Source organism: Chroicocephalus ridibundus, chromosome 8, assembly GCF_963924245.1.
Source record: "Chroicocephalus ridibundus chromosome 8, bChrRid1.1, whole genome shotgun sequence".
In the NCBI taxonomy this organism is placed as follows: Eukaryota; Metazoa; Chordata; class Aves; order Charadriiformes; family Laridae; genus Chroicocephalus; species Chroicocephalus ridibundus.
The window spans coordinates 17,649,960-17,672,710 of NC_086291.1; the positions used below are offsets into that span (position 1 = coordinate 17,649,960).

At 39.3% G+C, this 22,751-nt stretch overlaps 1 long non-coding RNA gene across 6 annotated transcripts in view; it reads right to left on the minus strand.

Moving 5' to 3' along the window:
- Nucleotides 1-22,751, minus strand: part of LOC134519509 (uncharacterized) — a 480,646-nt gene that overhangs the window by 198,960 nt on the left and 258,935 nt on the right. The gene's annotated exons all lie outside the window — the stretch shown is intronic.

A 22,751-nucleotide genomic window follows, 5' to 3' on the forward strand; every position in this document is an offset into this window, starting at 1 on the left:
GGAAAACTTAAGATCTCCTCTTCCTCCCAGCCTTCAGGACAATTGTCTTGAAATGAAAAGCTCTGGTGTCTCATTTGAAATCCAATGGTAGTCCCTATGGTCAACTCATCTTTAGAGGGATATCTGGTCATCTGGACTCAGACTAGACATGGAGCTAAGCACAGAGCTGCCTTTGCAAAACTGGATACAGAAAGTGATGGGCCTACATCAAGCTGGAAGACTCAGCTGACCCTCTAATGCCCTGGGCTGGGGTGTGAGTGGCTCCCAGCACTCTATCGGGGGGCAGGCTGAATTCTAAATTGTTTTTGCCATGTTCCTACTAACATATGTGAATCTGGTGCTTTTTCTTGTGACTGCCACCAGAGCTTTTGAGTTCTGAAAGACAATATTACTGCTATCAGATCTTCTTTCCACTGCTGTCCCTTAGTACCCAGGATTGCTGTAAAAACAGCAGCTCAGTGCTATTTCGGAGAGGCAGAATGAAACTGCGCGTGTCCAGCAACCTAACACTTATCTGGCACTAAAAGTGATATACAATGGACAATTGTTTGCCTTCCAGAATAAGACAATATAACCATTGCTTAGCTCAAGTTGCTTCAGTAAATACGGGGTACTGAAGTAAGTTTAGCTTCAATTAGTTATATTAATGACCACAGCTCTCAGTCAAGCATGTTTCTACCATACTGCCCTTAAATATGTTTTATGTTTGTGTATTAAGCAAGAAGTTCTTTCACAGATCTGCTTTTTTAAGAACTGTAGTCAAAATAAAGACATCAAAGTAATAAAGGCCTGGAATCCAATAATAATAATATGTTAATACTAATACCACAGAATGGTAAAATTCCTTCACATTTCAGCAAACAATCTGTCTTTCTTACAGGCTATAACTGCGCAGATGACTAAGGCAGTCTCTGAGGGGGTGGAAAGGCATGTAGAAATGTTCTGGGTTGCAGCTTGTTAACCATTCCAATGGAAGCAGAGTCCACTGCTCTAATGAGCTCACTATTTTAAAACAAAGATATTGCAACTGTAGAGCTTGCTGGTGCCACCAATTAGTGAAAATATAGGCTTGGCTATTGTTCCTTCTAAGGTAAAACTAACTGTCATTTGAGAGCATCAAAGCCACTCTCATCATTGCTGAAAGCACAGTTCACTGTACCATCCCTGTGAAAGATTATACAGAGGGTGGAAAAATAAAAATAAATAGTATATTAAAATTAACATTATAATGGCTACTATCCAGATGTAGTTGTTAGCTCTTACACTTCTATTTAATTTTCTTAAGCATGAAAGCTTGTAAATGTGTGACTCGTACACTGGACTGCCTGTCTGTCTGTTTTGGATTAGTGCATTAGTTTAACATTAGATACTGGGACATGGAAAAAGATGGGGAGTTTCTGATACAATGTCAGACACATCATCAACACCTTTCTTGTGCAACAGTGAAAGTTAGCCTGAGGTTAAGAAAGAGGCTGTTACTAGAACAAGTAGGAACATGAGACCATGTTGCATCACTGCACAATTTGGTGAGACGTTACCAGAAATGGGGAAGCCCTCAGGGAACCGGCACAAGGCTTTAGGACAAAAAGCACCTTGAAAGAGTAACTTGGACAGCGGGGAAGAAACAGCGGGGAAGAGACGCTGAAATATTACCAGGTTGAAACAAGCACAAAAAGCAACCCCAGTAAAACAACTAGGACACAAATGAGTGGCAGGCTCTGTCACAGCCATTTTTGTCCTAAAACTAAAGAGAATGAGACGATGTGTTTAGAAACACAGTGGGTTCTGTTCACATGACAAACGGAAATCTCCACAAGGGAAACACACATGGGCTGTGTAGCATGTTTAGTTCCTAAGGGTGCAAGAGAGGGAAGTCCTGATTGAGAACCTATAACTCATCATGAAGTTTTTAGTCCTGTCCTCTAGGACAAGGTAGAAATCACAACAAACCACAGTTTTCTCTTTGAGGCTGCAGCTATTTACTCCTGCCCCCACTTATTGTCCGACCAGAAAGGCAGCTCCATCTAGGAAGTAGAAAGGAGGCAAATTCCTAGAACTCTTGGCCTTGTCTACAGAACATACGTAGCATTTATTTAGGAACTAGCTTTCTGTTAGTAACCCATGCCCTCAAACAGATAACTTTTACAACATCATAGTTTTGCACTTAGTAATTGCCATTTGTTTGCCTTTTATAAGAAGAGCTGGTCTAAACCCAACAACATCTGAACCATCTCAAACTGCTGGAAACTAGAGCTCATTGGGAATTCTCCAGTGAAAGTTGCTTGTTGAAAATGCTGGTTCATCAAAATCTATATATTTTCCCCAAAGTTTCTATTTCAGCCAACATCTGATGAAACCCTGTCTGTCAGGCAGGTCTTGGCATGTCTGGCTTCTTGCCAGCCTGACTGCTGAGCTGTTGGGAAGCCCAGTTTCCCAGACTGCTGTATGACCTTCTACTGAAGTTCTCAGAACTGGAATCTTATCTGTCCAGAAGCCTTGCCAGCCTCAGTCAAACCAGAGCTTTTGAAATCAAGGACCCTTGCCACATGCCTGAAAATGGCTTTCAGGGTCTGTAGCTTGTGGGTGTCTGCAGGATGCCATCTGTCATCCTACTGAATCCCAAACCTTTCAGATTCCCAGTTCCGACATCTGTGCAGGCTGCCTGGCTCCCATACTGCTCCACAAGTTGGGAGCCAAGTGGTCTAGAAATCTTGGGTCCTTGCTCTCAGGACAGACTGTACGATGGACTGTGAGCCCTGGAAGCCCCGGCAGCAACAGAATTCCCTCCACTTTGACTCTTCTCTGCAACTCACAGCACTAAACCTGACCAAAATTATGTCAGACTCCATCAGTCAGCTCAGTGTTCCCTGCAGCACAGTTCATTTCGGATATACCGTGTTTCCTGTGGTTTTGGCTTTTGTCAAAAATGGGGGATAATTCTCCCCTCTTCCTTCCTCCAACCTCAAAGAAAACATTAAAATCTATGTCAGAATGGAAATTCAGTTTCCCGGCCAGCTCTACCTGCACTGTTAGAAGTGACATATTTGGCTACTTCATGACAGTATCCAGAGATCCCTGTAAAGCAGGCACTGGTATTTCAAGGTCTGTTTTCTACAGCTCTTCTCTATTAGGAAGAGATTTATTTTCCTTTCACCAAGCAGAGGAGAATGCACCTTGCCCTGCAGAGGCATTTTTAAGTTTCGAAATAGGCCCTTCTATTTCCAGCATTTTCTTTGAGATTGCTTCAGTCAGCGCTTGATAAAGTAACCTGCACTGTATCAAAGTGTTGATGCAGAAGCCCCAGGAAATCATAATTTTCCAAAACCTTTATGCTAAGTCTCTCAACTCCTGCTACAGTAGCTAATACAGTATGAACAACACTCATCCTCTTAAACCTTTGGGTTCCTGTGTCTAAAAATTAATTCCTTTAGGGTTTGTTTGTTTCTAGATATCACGGGCTCAGTCCAGGATACATAACACTTTGTCAAGAATACGAAGAAAAAAGCAAAAGCATCTTCAGAAAGTATAACTGAAAGACTGCCAGAGAGCTCACAAAACGTCAAAATGGTGTGCAACATGCCCAGGCTTGTTTTCCTTTCCAGTTAACTGAACGTTAGTCATAATTTAGAGCCTGATTCAGTACAAAATACACCCACAGTTTCCCTACAGTAAAAGCTTGCACAAGGCTTCTGTAACGCTGAGCCTGAATGAGTTCTTTGCTAAATCAGGCCCTCAGGATTCCCAGTACGCACACATAAGCACGGCTGGAAATGGGGAAAGAAAAGGGGGCAGACTCCTTACCGCTGCAGCACAGGCCTGATCTGTGTAGCAGACCAGAAGGTCACAGCGGAGGGTGGGAGGAAGCACTGTTCTGCTCCAGTCGGGCAGAAGAATTCTATGTTTGTTCAGAAGCATAAGAAACTTTGAAACGCCATATAAGGGCTGAGACTCAGGCCCTGCTGGAAAAACCTGCTGGAGCTGAGCTCTGCGCATAACTCATATGAACATTAATGAGAGTTAAATGCATGCATTGAAAGAAGAATAGACCCCTTAGTGATTTGTCAAGATAAAACTGAAAATAACTTTGAATGCTCAGAGGTAAATATTAGGTTTAGGAATTAAAAACAGCAGAAGTAGTGGAACAATTGCCTATAATGAGATCCAGGAACAATCTACCCACTGTACCAGGTTTTCATTAGAGTTATGGCCTGCAGCCATACCACCTTGTGCTGTGATCTTAAAAGCTAAGACGGGTTGGGCTGGTTAGTATTTGGAAGGGAGACCTCCAAGCAAGCTTACCACTGCAGGAACAGCTTAGTGATGCCATAGATAATGTTCTTCCTTCTGATTCAGTATTGGATCCAGGTGTTAGGAGATCTGAAGGTCTTTTGTGAAAGATCTAAATCTAAGGATCTCATGATCTGTGGTCATTGAAGTATGCTTGTCATTTCTCATGAGTGTTACAACGTCACTTTGAAACGGCTACTGCATTTCACTGTAGCGGTGGTTGCATGTCAGTAATAGATAAAGTGCTGCCAATGTAATGTAACAATCAACTTCACACTGAGGTTGAAAAGCTAGATTTGCCAATATGGGGTAAGTGGTTTAAATCCCAAAAGCTCCAGAGAGGTGCTAAGAAGTGTTTGCTCTATTTTTTTTAAGAGTCCATATCTACCCTGGAAACACCTCAGAGCTCTGCAAAGGGAGGGTACTTTTAACCCTAGGCTTACCACTGATGTTATTATACACATGCTTTTGTGCTCTAACCCCTGCACACACAGATGACCTGCCCCTCCAGCAGCACCTGAACCATCAGAGTCCACACAATGGGCTCCAAGCTGTTAAAGCAGTGGTGGAGGAGTAGCTCCTAAGGAAGCTCAGCTGTCCAGCTGATGGGAGAACAGCAGACAGCTTGTCAACTGTCCCATCCCTGCTCTTACATCTGCAGGCAGATGTAAGATTAAAACCTTCAGGCATTAGCCCTGCAAGGAATTAGGTGCATATTTAGTTGTAAACACTGAATAGTTCCCTATATCTAAATCAATGGGACTACTCACAGTGCATGAAGTTAAGGATGCATCTGTCTCCAAAGAAGGAAGCCGTAAATGAGCGGTACAGCTACACAATTCCTAATTGATGTTCTTGATTTATTAACCTCCCTGGTTGTCATCCAGGACACTGTACTAACATTGTTTTGTTTGTCCATGTAGGACAAGATCCTGAATACTGCTGAGAGCCCTTAAGTCTGTAGTTTTCAGAGGGCTGACTTCATCAGGAATTCACTGAAATACATCAATTGGAGTTCATTGAATTCAATGGGATTTGAGAGCATTTGTCATCCCTTAGGAGGCAATTAGCACCTTCCAGAAAACGGGCCTTAGACAATCAGGTCTAGTAAGTTCAGACAGGTTTTCCTCTGGGTTTTGGGGTAGTTACTATTTGTATATAATAAATAGCCATTTAAATTTTTTGCTTTCATTTTAAAATGTAATTTTGAACAGAGCTTGAGCTGTGTGTTAACATTTGATATCACGCTAGGACCGGACACAGCAACAAGTCTCTCATATTGATAAGTAACCTACCGGTGATTTGCCAGATCTGAGTTGCTAAATTGATTTAATATGGAAATGCATAATAATGTGACCCAAATAAAACATTTCTCCCCCTTACCATGATGCTTTTATTTGCATCATGCAGCTGAATAAAATGATCTGTTTGAGATACCCATACCACTTCCAATCGTTGCTCATCTCTGACTTCTCGCAGCAACAAGGAGGAAGCCATAAGTCTGTTGTCTCTAAGTAGCTTCCAGGCTATGTCATGCCTTGTGTTTGTACATGGGCCATATTTGCTTAATATCCCAGTTTTACCATTGACTTCATGGGAACAAGCAGGGTCACATAAACCAGCTGGTGATGCATACTTGTGAGGAGGAGGGAAACTATCAGCACACACTACCCGCTGTCTTATATCAAAAACTCTTCCAACTTACTGTAAATGAGGTTGGAAACTGGAGCCATAAGAAAAGCCTTTCCTTAGCTTTGATATTTCTCTTTGCACTACATAAACTTAGCCCTAGGACTTCACTCCTATTGCCACAGGCATTCCTCTTGAATGAGTATGTTTGATATCTGTGTCTGTTATCATAATGCTGAGAAAATACTGTGGCTGTGCAGCACAATGAAGACTTTACTACACAAAATGCTGGATAGGCTCCTGGGAACTGACAAATTGCATATGAAATCAGTTATTCAGGACATCCTGGTGATCCGCTTGAGTGAAAAGACCTTGGAAGATTTTCTACAGACAAAATGGTGGCCAGGGAAGAGAAATTACCAATCAAAAATATCTATTATACCACTGAAAATGTTAAAGCAAGCACCTCAAGCCCATTCAGAGTGACCTTTCAACAGTGCCCTGTGTTTGCAGTAGCTCCAACTTTGGATAAATGAGACTTCCTTCTTTGAGCCATGAGCCAAAACCACTGGAGTCCATAGGAGTGTTTAAATAAAATCAAATATGTTTTGGATTAGTCCCTTAAACAAAGACAATTTTGCAGGAAAATGAAGCATTGTAGTTAGTACATTTTGACAACTAAGTATTTCATACTCATAAATAACAGAACGCTTTAAAGTGTGTAACTGTTCCTTCTTTGCTTTGCTGTTTATAGGTTTATAACTACATTTCCTACTAATAGCAAATTGTAACACACAGAATCATGTCAATGTCCAGTACTCAATACAATCAGAAGAACCAAAGGAAGCATGTCCCCATTTAGTTTCCAAATGCTGCTCTTATCCCTCCTAAAATCCTAACAGCTCCTACAGCACTGCATGGGAATCCTTATGCTTCTGAAATACATCTTATTTATCCATGCAGTAGGCAGCTCAAGGCAATAGAAAAAATCCACATTAGAAAGAAGAAGAGTGTAATGCTTTTATAGCATCCTATATCAGCCTTCACACCAGAAAGATGTAAACCACCAAATGTCAAAAGAGCGTATTATCCAGGATAAAGTGAGCACTGCTGACACTGTCAACTGCTTTAATATATACGCACTTGAAGCACTGACAGCAATAAGTGAAACTCCTGTTTACTTTTTTTTTTAAGAAATACACATCCACTTTTTTTTTTATCCAGATAATGCTGTAAAGTTCTACCAAGAGGTTACACAAAAGAACTGCAAATAAAGTGCATGTACATAAATAACTTTGTTTGACTTTTTGTTTAATGTCCAAGATGATTGGAACAGATTGTATCATGAACTACTTTCCCTTTGGCTAATTAAATAGCCGTCCCCACTTACCATAAAGCATATTCTTATTAAAACAAGTATCTAAATTCACTCTGTTGGATAAATTACTTCCAAGTAAGTGCCATAAAGCCCATTACATTCCTGCTTTAGAAATGGATCAGGTCCAAACGGACAATCAAAGGATTTCACTGGGATTATTTTAGATTAGAAAAACCACGGAAGACATGAGGCACTGACAAGATCGTAAAGACATAAAGGATAAATTAGCAGTTACATACCAAACAAAGTACTCCAACAGTTCCTACATATTCAAAAAGGAAAAAAATAAAGAAAAAAATGAAAAAAGGGAAAAAATCCTATTGTACTAATCTAAACCCAAATTGCAATTTGTTTACATAGAAATAAAATGTCATGACTAAATGTTATCTCCTGTATAAATCAAATAGCTATTTCAAAGTTTAAAACCCAACAATATACAAAAACAACCAAGTTCACCAACTAGCTCAGTAGGAACTTATTTCTTTCCACAAGTTCCTTTTTAAATTGAATAGAAAAGACCATGTTATGATTTACCATATTAACGAGCCATTATTGCATAACTGTATTTTTATTGCAGATATATTACCTGCTAAATGATGCTGTTTTTCCAGAAAAAGTTCACAGTACAGATTCTATGGGAATGTTTCCTGCTGACAGTTCCTAAATCTTTCAGAAGCTGTCAGCAACCTCAGAAATCAAGTTTGCAGTACCCCAGCAAGCAGAAGCACATGCACAGGCTTTCTATTTTTAAACTGCAATCCAAACCATTAAAGAAACACCTTAAACATAAAAGATTATTGAAAATAAGATGATCCTATCTCACTTGTCAATCTAAAGGACACTGTCAATTACATGTAATCTAAAATGCAATTTCTATAAATATAACTTGACATTTAAAATCTACTTTTTTTCCCCCCACTAACTTCTGCCCAAACTGATTATCCTCAGAACCACATTAACCAATCCTTGATACTAAAATAAGTAATATTAAGTAAAATAAACGTTTCCACAGAGAACACTTATCCATGGGGAACACCCTACCTTTTCTGTTTACCTGCGCTCAGCCTGCCTATCACATATTCTTCACCCATGGAGCTCACGAAAGGATGGCAAGTCAGACAGAAGCTTACAAGAAATTAAGCAAAAAAGGCTATAATTGCAATCAGTTACTAAAGATGACCTGCCAGAAGTTTGAAATGTCCTCATGATTTACTTCACTGTAATGCCCTTGTTCTGCTTTTTACCGTTTTTGGAATGAAGACACAGTGGAACCAGACCCAACTGAGTCTAACTCTGCTAGAAACAGAACTGTAGCAATACCACAATGTCCTATTATACACTGAACATGAGCACAAGCATTCTTTACCAGAGCTTACTAGAAAAACTGATTACCGATGCTTCCATACAATCTGATTACTCCCTTTTTATTATAGTGGCCATTTTCAAAGTGGTGCTCAAGAGTTTATGGACACAAACTCCGTTATTGGTAAATTGGATTTTTATGACTAATTTCCCCATTTGCTGTTTGTTATGAAGATTTGTGCACATAAACCTGGTACACAATTTCATGACTATATTTTAGAATGTCCCTTTGTTTTGGATTTCAGCTAGGAGAGAACTTTCTCAAGAGCATAATGTACTCTAATATACAATATTCCATGCTGCTTTTCAGCTGGCTTGAGCAACACAGAGTAGCTAGAAAACTGCCACAGTGGGAAAGGGAAATTTCCTCACCACAGCCAAGAGTTTGAGGTTTTATTACCTCTAAACCGACTTCTCTTACATTCTTCAGGGCTGTGAATCAGGGCAAGAGTTGTATTCCAGAAATCACTGGCTGGCAGAACATTTTCTATGAAGACCATTTTACCTACTGATCTTAGCTTAATAAGAAATGATTCAAATAGATGTGGATCAACTTCAAGACAGTCAAGAAAAGGCAACCTAGGGCAGTCATTTTCACCTATCTTGTGGATGCTGCCTTGAGATCTAGTTTAGTAGTCCAGCCCATCATCTATGCCCATCTATGTAAAAGCTACTGCCTACTCACAAACAAGACCAAACTAACTCATAACTCCTGGATGGGATCTCATCAGAACAAACTGAGACTGTTCTGAAGGGCAGACAAAATCTGCAGTTTTTTCATCTTATCACCGCAGAGGCTGCAGGTTCGATAGTTCCATACTCATCACACTTAAATAATAAAAACTGATAGTGAGAATTATTTCTGAAAAGTAATGAGGATTTTTCCTTGCTAGTCTCAATTAAGCTGCTCAAATAAACACTTAACTGCAGTTGGCACTATAGAAAATGCTGTAAAAGGAAAACCCATGGTGACAAAGGTTGCTTTAAAACTGAAGCCCAGGAAAAGAAGGTGAAAGTGTGGATTATGATTTGCTACAAACAGAGAAAGGAAAGGATGGTTCATAAAATATGAAGTATGTGCATGGAGGCATGTGTGTATGTTTTACACACACACTTGCATCTATATGCATACATATATACACTTCTGGTCTATATATGTATCAGGCAACATACATATTGTTCAACAAGTAAGGAAACTACGGTGCAGGGTTTTCATTTTCCATAAGATTTACAATAAATCCAGAATCTAAAAACATTTTTTTAAATTATTTTATCATTGCCAGTTGCCTCTTCTCTGCTATGGATTAATTTAAGCAACTTCACATGAAAAACAGGAGCTTGCCTTCCACCCCTAACTTCGGTTACAAAACCTCCAACTGAACTTCAACAAAACATTAACCCAGCTAACATTTCACAGTTCTGTTCTATGTAGATAGGAGTTTTCTGGGGTAATAGCACACTTTTAACAAAGTTTTAGAGAGACCAGAGCACAAATGTTCAGCAGATATGGTTTGTCATATACTGTCTAAAGCTTTTTAGAAAACCACCACTCAGTGTTGAGAACTACTTTTAGGTCTTCATCAAATCTACAAAGCCCTCCATAGTTTCAGTTCCCTGCCTACAAAGTAGAGACAATATACATACTTAACGTCCTTCAGAAAAACCTTTGATACCTATTGAATAAAAACACCTTGTAAGAAACTCACACATAATAGACTTGATTTCATATATATTTATAAGTGAATAACATCTATGGGTATAGATGCTTGTACAGAACAGATTGGCAAGTTAATGTTCCTACCAAAAAGAGAGATATAAAACCATCATAACATTTATGGTGAAACTTTGTTTTGTAAATTGTATGGAGCCTTAATCTGAGCTTGAGCATTATGGTATATACTGTGTATTCTGAATGGACAGAATTTCCAAAGAATCACCTACTAGAAACTTAATGTGTTTCTTCAACCAGAGGTTTGTCTTCAGTCTCAAATGAGCACCCTAAAGAAGCCTTCTTATGAAAAACTAGCAGCATTGTTACAGCTAAATTTCTCATATATGTCATATATCACTCACATAATTGTACATGCTTATGATTGAAATGGGCTGAATAATTTAGAGTTTTTAAAAAACTTCAGCTCTTCAAAATTGTTTTCATTTGCATATATGGAAACGCAACTACTTTTCCTCCAAAATTTTGTCACTTTTTCCAATAAATATATTAAAGGACCTCTCAAAACTATTACTCGGATACTTTTATAAAGACACACTGAGTCTCAACAAAGTAGGGTGACGTTTTGCTCTAAGTGTGTTAAGTCTTCTGAAGAGGATTGATTGTATACAATACACACAAGCTCACTTACCAGAATTGTTCATTTTTGAGGTGGATGGTCAGCTATATACCTCAGGGCACAATTATTGGGATTAATCACTTTTTGAGGTAGTAGATTTTGGTGAGTGTGTGGTGGTTACACATACGCAAACACAGACTAGCAGGAGCAGAAAGGGAAGCAGCAAGATGAATACTAATAGTTAAAGGGTTTAGCAGGCTTAGAAACAGAAGCATTTTGTTTATCCACAACCCAGCTACAATTTGGAGGGTGCCAATGCAAACTTCTAACAACCATGCAAAAAATGACAAAACCCAGTAAGAACCATCTCAGTTTAAAGTCTACCTGTGGTTAAAAAAAACAGGCATTAAAATATGCTGTTACATAGCAGATTTTAAATATGATTTTTATCTTATATTCTCCATACTTTTTATCTCAGCAGGTATCTACTATCAGCTATACTGACTGACTGTATCCTCTAGCCAGCCCTTGCAGGCAACAAGATGTCCTTCAGACTTTCATCCTCCTTGAGCACCTAGTTCGTAGCTATCACACAATTTCTCTTTTTGTCTCTCCATGGTCCTTCTCGACTGAGACCTCGTATCTGTAAAACCCTCGAGATTCTCCTCTCCAAGGAGCTCTAATTCCCATCTTCCTCTCACACTTCCTTCTTTCAGCTGGCATCATGCTGTGCTAGAGGCCAACTATTTTGGCCAAGTTTTAACAAACCTTGTAAAATATGTCACCTCAAAACTCCTGATTTTTATCATGAGGTGAATGAACTATTACTAAACACTTGGTAATGCGAAAATGGGAAGAAAGCGGTTCCCTTCTGCTGTGTCCTCTAAGTCATGTTTAGTGGTGTATTTTGATTATTTCAGCCTTTCCCAGCAGCAAGTCCTTCTACAGCCCTCTTTCCTTATAGCCCAGATTGCAGCCATTTGCTAGTTCCTCGTGAGTTTGTGTGTCTACTATCCGTCCGGGCGTACGAACATGAGAAAAATCTAGGGCATGAGAGGTATCTTCCATCATAAGTAAGTGGACAGGGACCCATGTCTCCTTTGGACCATTCCATGTAATCAAGAGGTGCACCTACCTGACAGGATGCTGTTTTGGTCTGTTATTACCACTGTTGTACAACTGCATTTAGTACTCTCTCTGAGCAGTGGAGGATTAATCCTTATTTATTCTTCCCCTCCCAGGGGTTACTGTGGATGTCTCCTTAGAATTTCACCAATACATCATGCCTGGAAGGGAGTTAAACCAGCAGTTCCTTAGATGTCAACAAGTGGCCTTGTTGTTAGATGACCACATTGACTACATTCTGCTTAATTTTAACAGAAAATACTATCCGTCATCTAACAATAGAGCTCTAATAGCTCTCTAGCTTATGGTTACTATTGAAATAAAGCAAAACATATATTCATACCAGCAACACCTTCTTTCTTAGGGCCTGAATACCATTTATCAATTCCAAAAGTCACATTTCTAATGCAATCATCATCCAAGAACCCTGCGGACAGACACAGCCTAGCAGATAGGAGAGTCTATCTTGCCATCATTCTGGCACTGAGGACAAGAATAAAGAAGTCATTGTATATTTTAGTAAAATAAGGTTATTTCTCCAGGCTTCTTTTCTTTTAAGAATAGAACCATGTCAGATAAAAGATCCACCTAGTCAAGTGTCCTGACTCTGACAATGTCCAGCAGACACTGAAAAACACACAAATAGAGGTAAGCATGTAGTGACATTTTTCCAGAATACTTTCCCAGAGGAGACAGCAGCACTAGAGCTGTATACAATAACCCTTGATGGATTCTCCCCCCATACTCTAACCTTCCCCCATTGTTTTTGAACTTGTGTAAAATTTTAGCATCATGTGGCAAGGATTTCCACAGTGACTACTTGTTCTGCTCTAATGGATCATCTTCAATCAGGAAGTGTCACTCAGAATTCCAGGTTCTTTTTAAACCACACATCTTTCACACAATCTTGACAACAAATAAGAAAAAAATATTCTTTTTTTAATCAAACACTTCCCTTTAAGACACTACATTTATGGTATTACATAAAAATCGCAAAATATGGCTTAATAAGCAAATAAAAAATGACAGAACAACTAAGCAACACTTGTTATACAAACCAAAAAAAACCCACCAAACAACGCAGGAAAGAGAGTTTTGGGGTTTTTCTTTAATATTTTCTGTTTATTCGATAGAAGATAGGCTGTTAGGTGCCATTAAACAGACTCAGCCATAGCACACGCAGGGATGGTGATGCCCAGGCATCCTCATTACCAGCACTACTGCTCAGGCTCCTTTACAACTGGGGGAAGACATTACCAAGAGCCCTTTGTGCCTGCTGGCTTCAGAGATACGCCAAACAAAAGCAATGGATGGCATATCCTATAAACCAGATCTGAACGCCTCAGATAGATAAACTTTCTACTGTGTTTCTGTACAAAGACCCATGCAGAGTAGAATGCAGTTCGTACCATCACCCAGTAATTTATTTTGAAATCTTGACCACACAGGCAGCATGGTAAGGCAGAGCGTTGAAGACAAGCGCTTTCAAGAGATACTAGAAGACATAAAGTACAGGCATGGACAAGTGCCTTGTAAAGGTAAGTACCCCCTCTACTGACCTTAAGATGATATCTTCCCAACAGACTAGAAGTATAGCATGTACATTTGGGTGATTACACACACTGTATGGGCATATATGCATGCACCAATGTATTCCCAGAAATGCAAAAGATGAATGCCAGCCATTAATATGGCAATATTTTCTCTCTAGAGATGTATCAATATTGGTTTATTTCTAAGGTCTGTAGCTAATTTCAACTCTGGGTCATATAAGCTTCATCTAATAGCACACCCATTTATCAAATATGTCATACTACATCACCAAGAAAAAGTGTTGAGCTGCTTTCTAAATCAGCTCCTTTTGCCAACAGTATTTTGGACAATGCCACCTGCTCAAGGAATTATTTCTGCTAAGCCATGTCTTAAAGTCCTGTTGGCTGTGGGGCTGCTTCCACTCTTCAGTAAAATCAATGGATACCCTTGACTTCAGTGACAACAGGGTAAGGTTTCATGCTATAAAAATATAATGCCCACAATATTTGTCAAAGCAACTTCATTCTGAGATCCTCTGTCACCGTGAGGAAAACCCAATTACTGGCTCACTTTAAAACTGAACTGTGGTTTAAGACCAAGTGCTAAATCAAATTCAGTCATATACAGCCTAGGATTTAAATATATATTTTAAAGAGACAGTTAAAGAGCAGTTTAGGCACCACATCCACCCACTAATTTATGTTTAAAACAAGTCTGAAGCAATCTGATGTATGTAATATGATTGTACTTCAGAATGCAATGTTTGTTAGGATATCTGAGGCAGTTTAGTATCAGGAATATATAACCCACAATTGTCCAGCACTTGGTGAGTCCAATATGCTCAGAGGAGCTTGTTTAAAGCTCAAGTGACAACATAGCATGGAAGTGGGTGTATAGAAATACACATTGTATTAAGGTCAGCTAGTTAAAATACATGTGTTCATATCTGGTGGGCTGGAGATGTAAGTCATCTGTCCTGATTCAGCCAAGACCTCCGAACTGATTTCTGAAGGACAGTTAGACTAAAAGGAGAGTGAAATGTGAAAGACAGTCCAGGATGGTGAAGAGATGGAACACACCAAAGGAAAATAGATAATTGCTCAGAAGCTGCATTAGTTTGCGGTCTCTTTATATTCCCTCAAAATGCTCCTGGAATTGCCCTGTGCTAGTAAGCTGTTTCCTGAAGTACCAGCTGCTCATTTCAAATTTTAGTTGCATAACTTTTTTAACTCCTAGAATTATTAAATAATTAGAAAATAAAATGTCTGAAGAACACAAGACCAATCAAGGCATGAAAGTGAGTATAACAACAGCACAGAGTTGTTTTTTAAGAAAAACATTATTTTATACAAATTTAGGTATCAGTAATAATGAGAATTATTACTTTCATGACTGCTAGATTGCTAAAGAATATCTGAATGCCAGCTTTTAAAAATGAGGATTTTTATCAAATTCGTACTTAGAAGACTTGAGCAGCAAACAATTTGAAACACTTTTATATCAGCAATAGCATAATGTAATGAGAAAGAGCTGATAACTTGTTAAGTCAACATCATGATCTGTTCTGGTACAGGCCAAAGTTAAGTGATTCCTGCTATTTCTGTCACTTACCTCAGCCATTCTCTTTTATCACACCTTACATTTGTGTTGATCCCCAGGTAGGTCACTGAAAGCTTTTTTGTTGACAAGAAATCCAGGTACTGAGGCCAGCCCTTCAACATTGAAATGTATGACTAGCAGGTAGGATTAATCTAAAACTGTCCTGTAGTTCTCTTAACTCCTAAAGCAATTGCTTCATTCCCACTAGCAGCACCTTTGTACACAAGTATGGTAAGCGTTAAGCTTCACAAACCATGAAAACTTGAGATAACAGTGGCTGTACATCAAGGTCCATCAGGTGGTGGATATCAAACTGCTGTTCTCAGTGCTGTGGGCTCCATATATTAGCACTCAGAATAGTTGAATCAGCACACAAGTCCATTTCTTGAAAGGTATTAATCTTTTTAAAGGTGAAGAATTAATAACGCAGAGAGAGAGAAAGGGTGAGAGAAATGCAATCTGTTACAGGACTGGGAGTGCAAATGAAGATTAGAGCTGTGGTTAGCTGTCGCAAGAGATTGCAGCCTCTGGTGAACAAACCCTCTCAGCTCACTGGCATTTGTCACTCTCCAGCATTCTAAGCTAAATTACATTTAAAATAATTTTGAGACAGTGGAATTGTTCATAACCTGTGTATAAGAGAATATGAGTGTGACAGGAGGCTAAGAAGTAATGAAAAGGGGGGGATAGATTTTTTATTGATTAACATGAAGAAATAGGCAGAGGGGACCAAAGCAGTATGGATTTTCTAGCTTGTATTAAACTACAGGATGGAAATAACTGCAAGGACAGAACTATCTGTAAAATTTCAGATACTCAGCAGGGCTTTTAAAATAATTTGTGTTTCTCTGATCCCAGCCTTCTACTTGATGTGTTTCAGAAAAGGCAAATGAGGATCAGGAATATGTCTACAGAAGAGATGCAAGCAGGTCAGACATGTCCTAATACGGTCAGCAGCTATGCTAAACCCTCCTGGGACTGGAGCTGAAGAGACAGCAACTGGAACCTCAAGTTTAGAAGCCATTTCCTGCTATTTCCCTCTGCTACTGGAATCAACCTATAAAGCAGGATGGAGCCATTTTGGGTTCCGAATTGTGCCAGACTGCACAGACTGAGGACTTGAGGCTTGTGCCGGCACCAACACATCTACCGACAGAGGGATGGTGGTGCTGGATCCAAGGGATGGCTTCTCAACACCCAGTGCCACACAGTGCAGTAACAGATTGCTTCAGGTTTCTGCTGCCAATAGAGCTGCAGGAGAAAGATGTATAGAACTTCCTTTTCACAGCAAGCACCCAGCCATAGTGAAATGATGGATGATTAAAAGAAACAGCCTTCAGCCAGGCTAGTTCATGCCAAATCCCATAAGGATCACTTCTGGGAGTGATTTTCCCTATGCTGTGAGGACTCACAGAAATTATATATTTTTACCTTTACTAATACATGCTATTGACATACATACATATGGATATTGACCATTTTTTGTTCATTTGTTTTACCTAATCTGGTTTACAACTTCAAGGATAACCTGTGGTAGCAGAGCCTACACGTTCATTCTGTGAAAAGGAAAAACTATTGCTACAGTTATGTCCTGTCTTTTATCATAATTTTGTATCCCTTTATTCTTGCCATACGTAGAAAGTTTCAATGGTGCACCTGAGAGAGCTGCTCTAAACCCCTCTTTTCATTTGCCTATATTGACAGTTGCCAAAGTGTCCCATAAACAGGCCTCAATCTTTGAAATCTTGTTCAAGGTCAGTGGAAGAACTCATGTGGAAGAGTTTGCAATACTGAAGTCTAAATACTTCATTTTAGTCTTGCAAATTAATTTATGAGCAATGACATAACATAATATAATTGAAGATTTTTGTTACTGTTTCAGAGAAAGAACTTGCAAAAATCTGGTTAGAACACACAGCACAGTAACTACGTTGTATTGTAGCCTTCATACAAGCTGTGGCCCAAAACACTGTACAAAGTTATATAAAATAATGATTTAAATTACATAATGCAGTTACAAAGACATTGTATGATTAATAAATTAAAGTACTTGATCATAAATCCAATGAGAGAGAGAAATTAACAAGCATAAGCAAGGCTGAAAGATGCGTTTTAAGATGGATGTGAGAGGAGATTGAGAATCAGTGAAGCAGACACAAAAGAAAGTTGGTCCATGCTGGCAAAGCACAGAAAAAGAGTCTTGTGATGAAGAGCTGTAGCTAAGGACAGAAAAGCTCTTGAGAAAGAGGGTGGGGGCAGTAATAAGGGAGCTGATGCTCCACTGCCTTGTTGCTTATCCTGTCAATCCACCCCTAGGAAATGGGATGAAGTACAGCCAGATTAGACTGGTTGTATTTACAGCAGTTAATTTTGCTCAGATTAAAAAAGAGTTGGAAGACATGGAAAAAGCAACAGAATAGGATGATCAGATCTGAGAGGGCCACTGAGACCAGAGATGCTGAAGTGGCAAAGCCAAATGAAGATGGGAGGATTTAGGGAGATAGTATAGAGGACAAAGCTGGTTTGCACCCGGCACATTGATATTCAGAAGGAACAAAAACGGAGTTACTGGAGCATGTGTGCTATAGAGATGACATTGAGAGGCAACATGAAAACACGAAAGGTGATACAAACAGCGAGGTCAACTGGCTGCAGTCAATCACTTGTTTCAAACTTAGACTACGCACGTCCTAATAACCACAGTATGAGTCCTATACTAGGGACTCTCAATTGGCTTTTCAAAGAACTGGGACAAAAATTAAAATTAACTGCAACAATTAGCTTAAATACACTATGTCTGTGTACCCAAGTACATTTCTCTACCACTTTCCAAACTAGCATACTGCTGAGAGGCAAACAAAGCAAGGCTCTAGAGAAAGTCTGAAGCATAAGCAAAGTGATCTCTAAACTAGGTGCTTTACAAAATCCACAAGCAAGCCCCAGCCTCCTCCTCAGGCAAGGACAGGTAACAAAAGCTTGCAATGAGCTGCAGGTATAGAGACACCAGTACCTTTCTGGCCTAGTCTGGGCAGTACTATACTGACATGGGCTCTACTGATGCAGAGGCAACTGCGACACTGGTGCCAAAAGGATTTTAAGAGCTCAGATTCACTGCTCTACAATTTTACGAGACGCACCTTTGGCCTGGGAGCAACGCTGGCTGGGATCAGCACCATCTTCCCATGCCTTCTGCAAAACAAAATCACTGCTCTAGCAACAAGTATCCCTTTTAACAGTCAAGGCCTTCTTCCCTTTCTAACTGCCCAGGAAGAACATCACCTCTCACCTTACTCATCCTCCCTTCATCTGAAACAGACCAAAGCCTATGGGTGACTAATTTACAATATATTTCCATCAGAATGCAGATTCACCACGATTAAACATAAAATAATATCTGAATATGAAGTTATGTTAGAAGATGCAGGCTAAAAGAGCGCAAACAGAGTTTGTAACTGTGCTGCATAGCTCCTTGGGACAAGATACCACGAGTTAACCCTTTGTGGTAAGCTGCAGTGACCCTCCACTCGGTATAACAATGAAAGTCTGCCTCTAAGGTATCAGACCAGTCCTCGCCCCACCTTTCCTTATTCAACATCATACGCTGAAAACATCTTCCAGACAGAGCACCTTGTCTTTGAAGCTAGGATAAAACTATAAAGAGAAAATGGGAAGCGGAAAGATAGGACTTCAACCCAGTTCGGTCTAATTTTTAAACAGAGTCAGTGTTTTTTCACTCTAGATGCCTGCTTACTTATTCAACTCAAGTTCATTCTTAGGGGGATCTTGTCAATAAAGTCAAATCAGGCTTTCTGTGAGCAGTGAGGTTTTTGAGGGTCTTTTTTGAGGGCTTCATTAAAAGCAGACAGTTTCTCTAACCTTTTAGCAGAACCTGTTATCTGATGACGTGAATTAAAGTCTCTCAAATGACTAATAATCATATCAAGGCTGCCATGTCAGCTTGTAGATTTGAATAAGAGGGTCTGAAAACATTTGCATGCCTCGATGTGCCAGTGCTAAGAAGCTAATGTGATAGTGCTGTCATAAAGCACTGGAAAGACATGACTTAATGTAATCTGTCATGTCATATGCTAATCTTCAGCCATTACTTGAGTGCTGTAAGTAAGTAGAAAGCATTTGGGAGAAATCCTTTTCAATTTCTCTGAGTACCACTTCTGCTGCTGGTCAGCTCAAATGGGTTTTGTGCATTTAATGCAGAGCTCAAGTCAAGTTGGTTTAGGTCACACTTAATTAACCAGCACATTGATGGGTTGGGCTGGTACAGCACTATGGAAAATGGGTATTCCTGATACTGCCTAACAAGTAAATATTTCATATGCTGAAGGAAAAAAAAAAAAAAAAAAAAAAAAGAGACTTTCTCAGTCCTTGATAAGAATGTGTCCTTTCACAAAAACACCGACTTTTTCGCAAGACACTGTTTTCTGTGCCTCACTTAACCTTGCTTCTACGTGTGAAGACAATTTAAACAAAGATGATTATAAATAGTTAAAGACATTTCCATTTGTAACTGTAAACTTTTAAAGCACCCGATCTGGACTTGTCATTTAAACAACAATAGACGAGAGGCAGCTTTAAATGCAATGTACTTTTTAATAAGAACAGAGAAAATGATCAAAGGGAAAATTTCCCTTTACTTACTTGTTTTAGGAAAACGGCACCAACATTTTTTTAATATACAGCAGGTAGAAGAGGGAGAAATTCTCACAATGCTAAGTACAGCATGTGGGACGGAAAATGAAACATATTAGTGAGAATGACAGAAATTTCAGGACAATTTTAGCAAAGTGTGAAGGGATTTTGAGTCAACACTTGAAGGTTATTTTAATAATAGCTACAGTCTATTCAAATAAAAGCTTAAGAACCCTGTGCTTTTTGCAGCCGTGAGGATGTTTAGCAGGGCTCAGCAGTTTGCAACCTGCCCCAGCTAAACCTGAAGGCTTTGCGCTCAAGGATTTCAGATAATTTAGATTAGGAATGCCATAAAGAAACGTGGGAACATTACACCCACACCAAGAAAAAGAAAACTTTCCTCATTGTGTTTTCTTGGTGGTCACATTGGAATCAAATCCTGCAAAAGTCAGACATTTCATAGACCTACAGGAAACAGAGATAGACAATCTTTGCAGTATTAGGTCATTACGTTCATTCTCTTGCCAATGCTGGATTGTTCCCTATAGTTAGTTCTGAAGTGCTTCATTCAGTCTAAATTCAAAATGACTCATTTTAACAGGGCTTCCACCATTCCCAAAGGGAAAGTGCGAACTATTCTTTCCCTCCAGCAGCAAGTGTGGCTATTGCCCCCTCAGATCTAAGCCCCTGCCCTGCCTTGCTACAGCATAGGGAAACCTGTATTATAATTTCAAGCCTCGGTTTCCCTTGCTACTAAAACACTTCAGAGTTTCTGATCAAGAAACAGTCTTCCCCTTCTGGAGGAACAGCAAGATACGAAATATGCCATCAGCCCTGTATGGGATGAGTAATCTTTCAGTCCTTCATTACTGGGTTGTTCAATTGTGTTCTCAAGCTAAAGATCTCCTTCCTTCCCATTTAATGGGTTTAATCCTTCAAACACTAGTCTTTTAGGGACCTTTTTCTGAAGTTCCTCATCTGTTCATGACACTACTACAATGAAATAAAGTCCTCTGCCTTTTTCTGCATCACAGCAGTATGACAGCAGCTCTGCCTCCCGTTCTCACCAAATTACCAACTGGCAAAGCAAGGACTTAGAGCAGATTCAACCACAGGACCTCAAGCCTTCACCAGTTTATCAGTGTAGTAAAATGAAGTCTCAGGTCCTGGTGATCTGTCTGGCTTTAAGCAGCTAAGTACTTTTGCTGGGGAGTAACCCAGGACCAGAGCTAGTCTATCCTTACAGACCACAGTTTTAAACAGACAGTTTCCCTGATTATTGAAAGTCATGTCTATAGTCTAGCAGATGTCACTACCATGAAGCTTCCCCAGATAGTCAGCGAGAATATGTCACCCAGCCAACGTATTTATATTTCTTTTACTCTTTCTTCATATAGAACACTCATCATTCCAACTTCTTAATAATTTTTCTTAGTGTTCTCTTAACTCCTTCCAAATTGTTGCCTACTTTTTGATACAATGGTGTCCAGAACTATTTGTTAAGAAGCTCCTCAGAGCTGTGACAGGCACTGCATATCTAGAAAGCGAGGCTGATGCATTTCATTGTCCTGTACTGTACTGAAGGGGAAGCATGCTATTTTATTCACCAACAGATAGAAAGGGGCTATTTTCACAGATGAACAGACAAGCAAGGTGGACTTCAGCTGTATTGACTTGGTTGTCTCATGATCATTGCTAGATGTTTTTCAAAGTATTTCCTTTTTACTAGAGACAAACATCTATTCAAACTCACACTGGGCTTTCTCTTTGCTGTATTAAGTTGAGCTGTAATTCTAGTTTTGCGCATAATTTGAGTCCCATCTGCATACATTAGGCAAGTTTTGGTGGAGGACGTAATACATACTAATTCAAACTAACCCTTGTGGTGAGTTGACTTAGCAGACATTTTAAAGCATAGGTGATACTCTTAGACTATTTCCAATGCATCATTGTTTTCTGAAGGCCATCCCAAAGACTGCAGGTCAATATTTGGTTCACCTGCTGAGGATACCATGAAGGGTCCTTGTTAACACCATCTGGGATGCTACTTGCCAACCAGGAGAAGTGTGCTAAAACTACCTATGGATTTCACTTGTGCCAAGATATAACCAGCCATCAGAAGAAGCATTTTCAATTATTGTCATCTGAATTGGCAGGCTATGACTCAGAATGTCTGTCTGCATGATTACACACACTCAGTCACACAAACATAGCAAACAAGGTCTAAGCTAGTTCAAAATTACTATTTATTGGTCTACGGAGTGATATTTATCAAGTGTCACAAAAGTATGGAGCATCAAAAAAAGAATGTAAAGGCATCCATTACTGTAAAACCCACTTACGATTGGTTTCCAAAGTTTGTAATAAACTTTTAAAAGAAGATGAAATGTATCCTAATTTTTTCATGGTTTATGATCAATAGACTATAGGAAATCAGCTCAAAATGACAATATTAATCTATGAATGTTTGTGTGCACCACTGCAGATAACTACCTAAAAGGTGTAAATCAATAATATAACAGATGGGAAAAAGAGAGATTATTTTTGTATGCAAATGGAATGACTTAAACCAGTACAAATCAGAAATCAAGACTGTTCAGCAAAAGGTTTGCTGAAGGTTATCAAATTTGTATTTATTAGTGATTTCTTCTTGTCATTGGGGGGAACATTAAGACTGGAAAAATACAAAAGTGAGATCCTCCATATTGCTTCCTTTCATACTAATATAGTCTTATACTTCAGAAATATGATGCAGCAGTACCAAAAGGAGACAAAATTTATAAACAGGCTAAGTAAACTAAGATTCAGAAATAATAAACAACACAGATTATTAACAGACTGACTGCACAAAGAAGCAATTAAAGGCAGAGAGAAGAATGCAACTGTTTGAAGCCTCCTCAGCC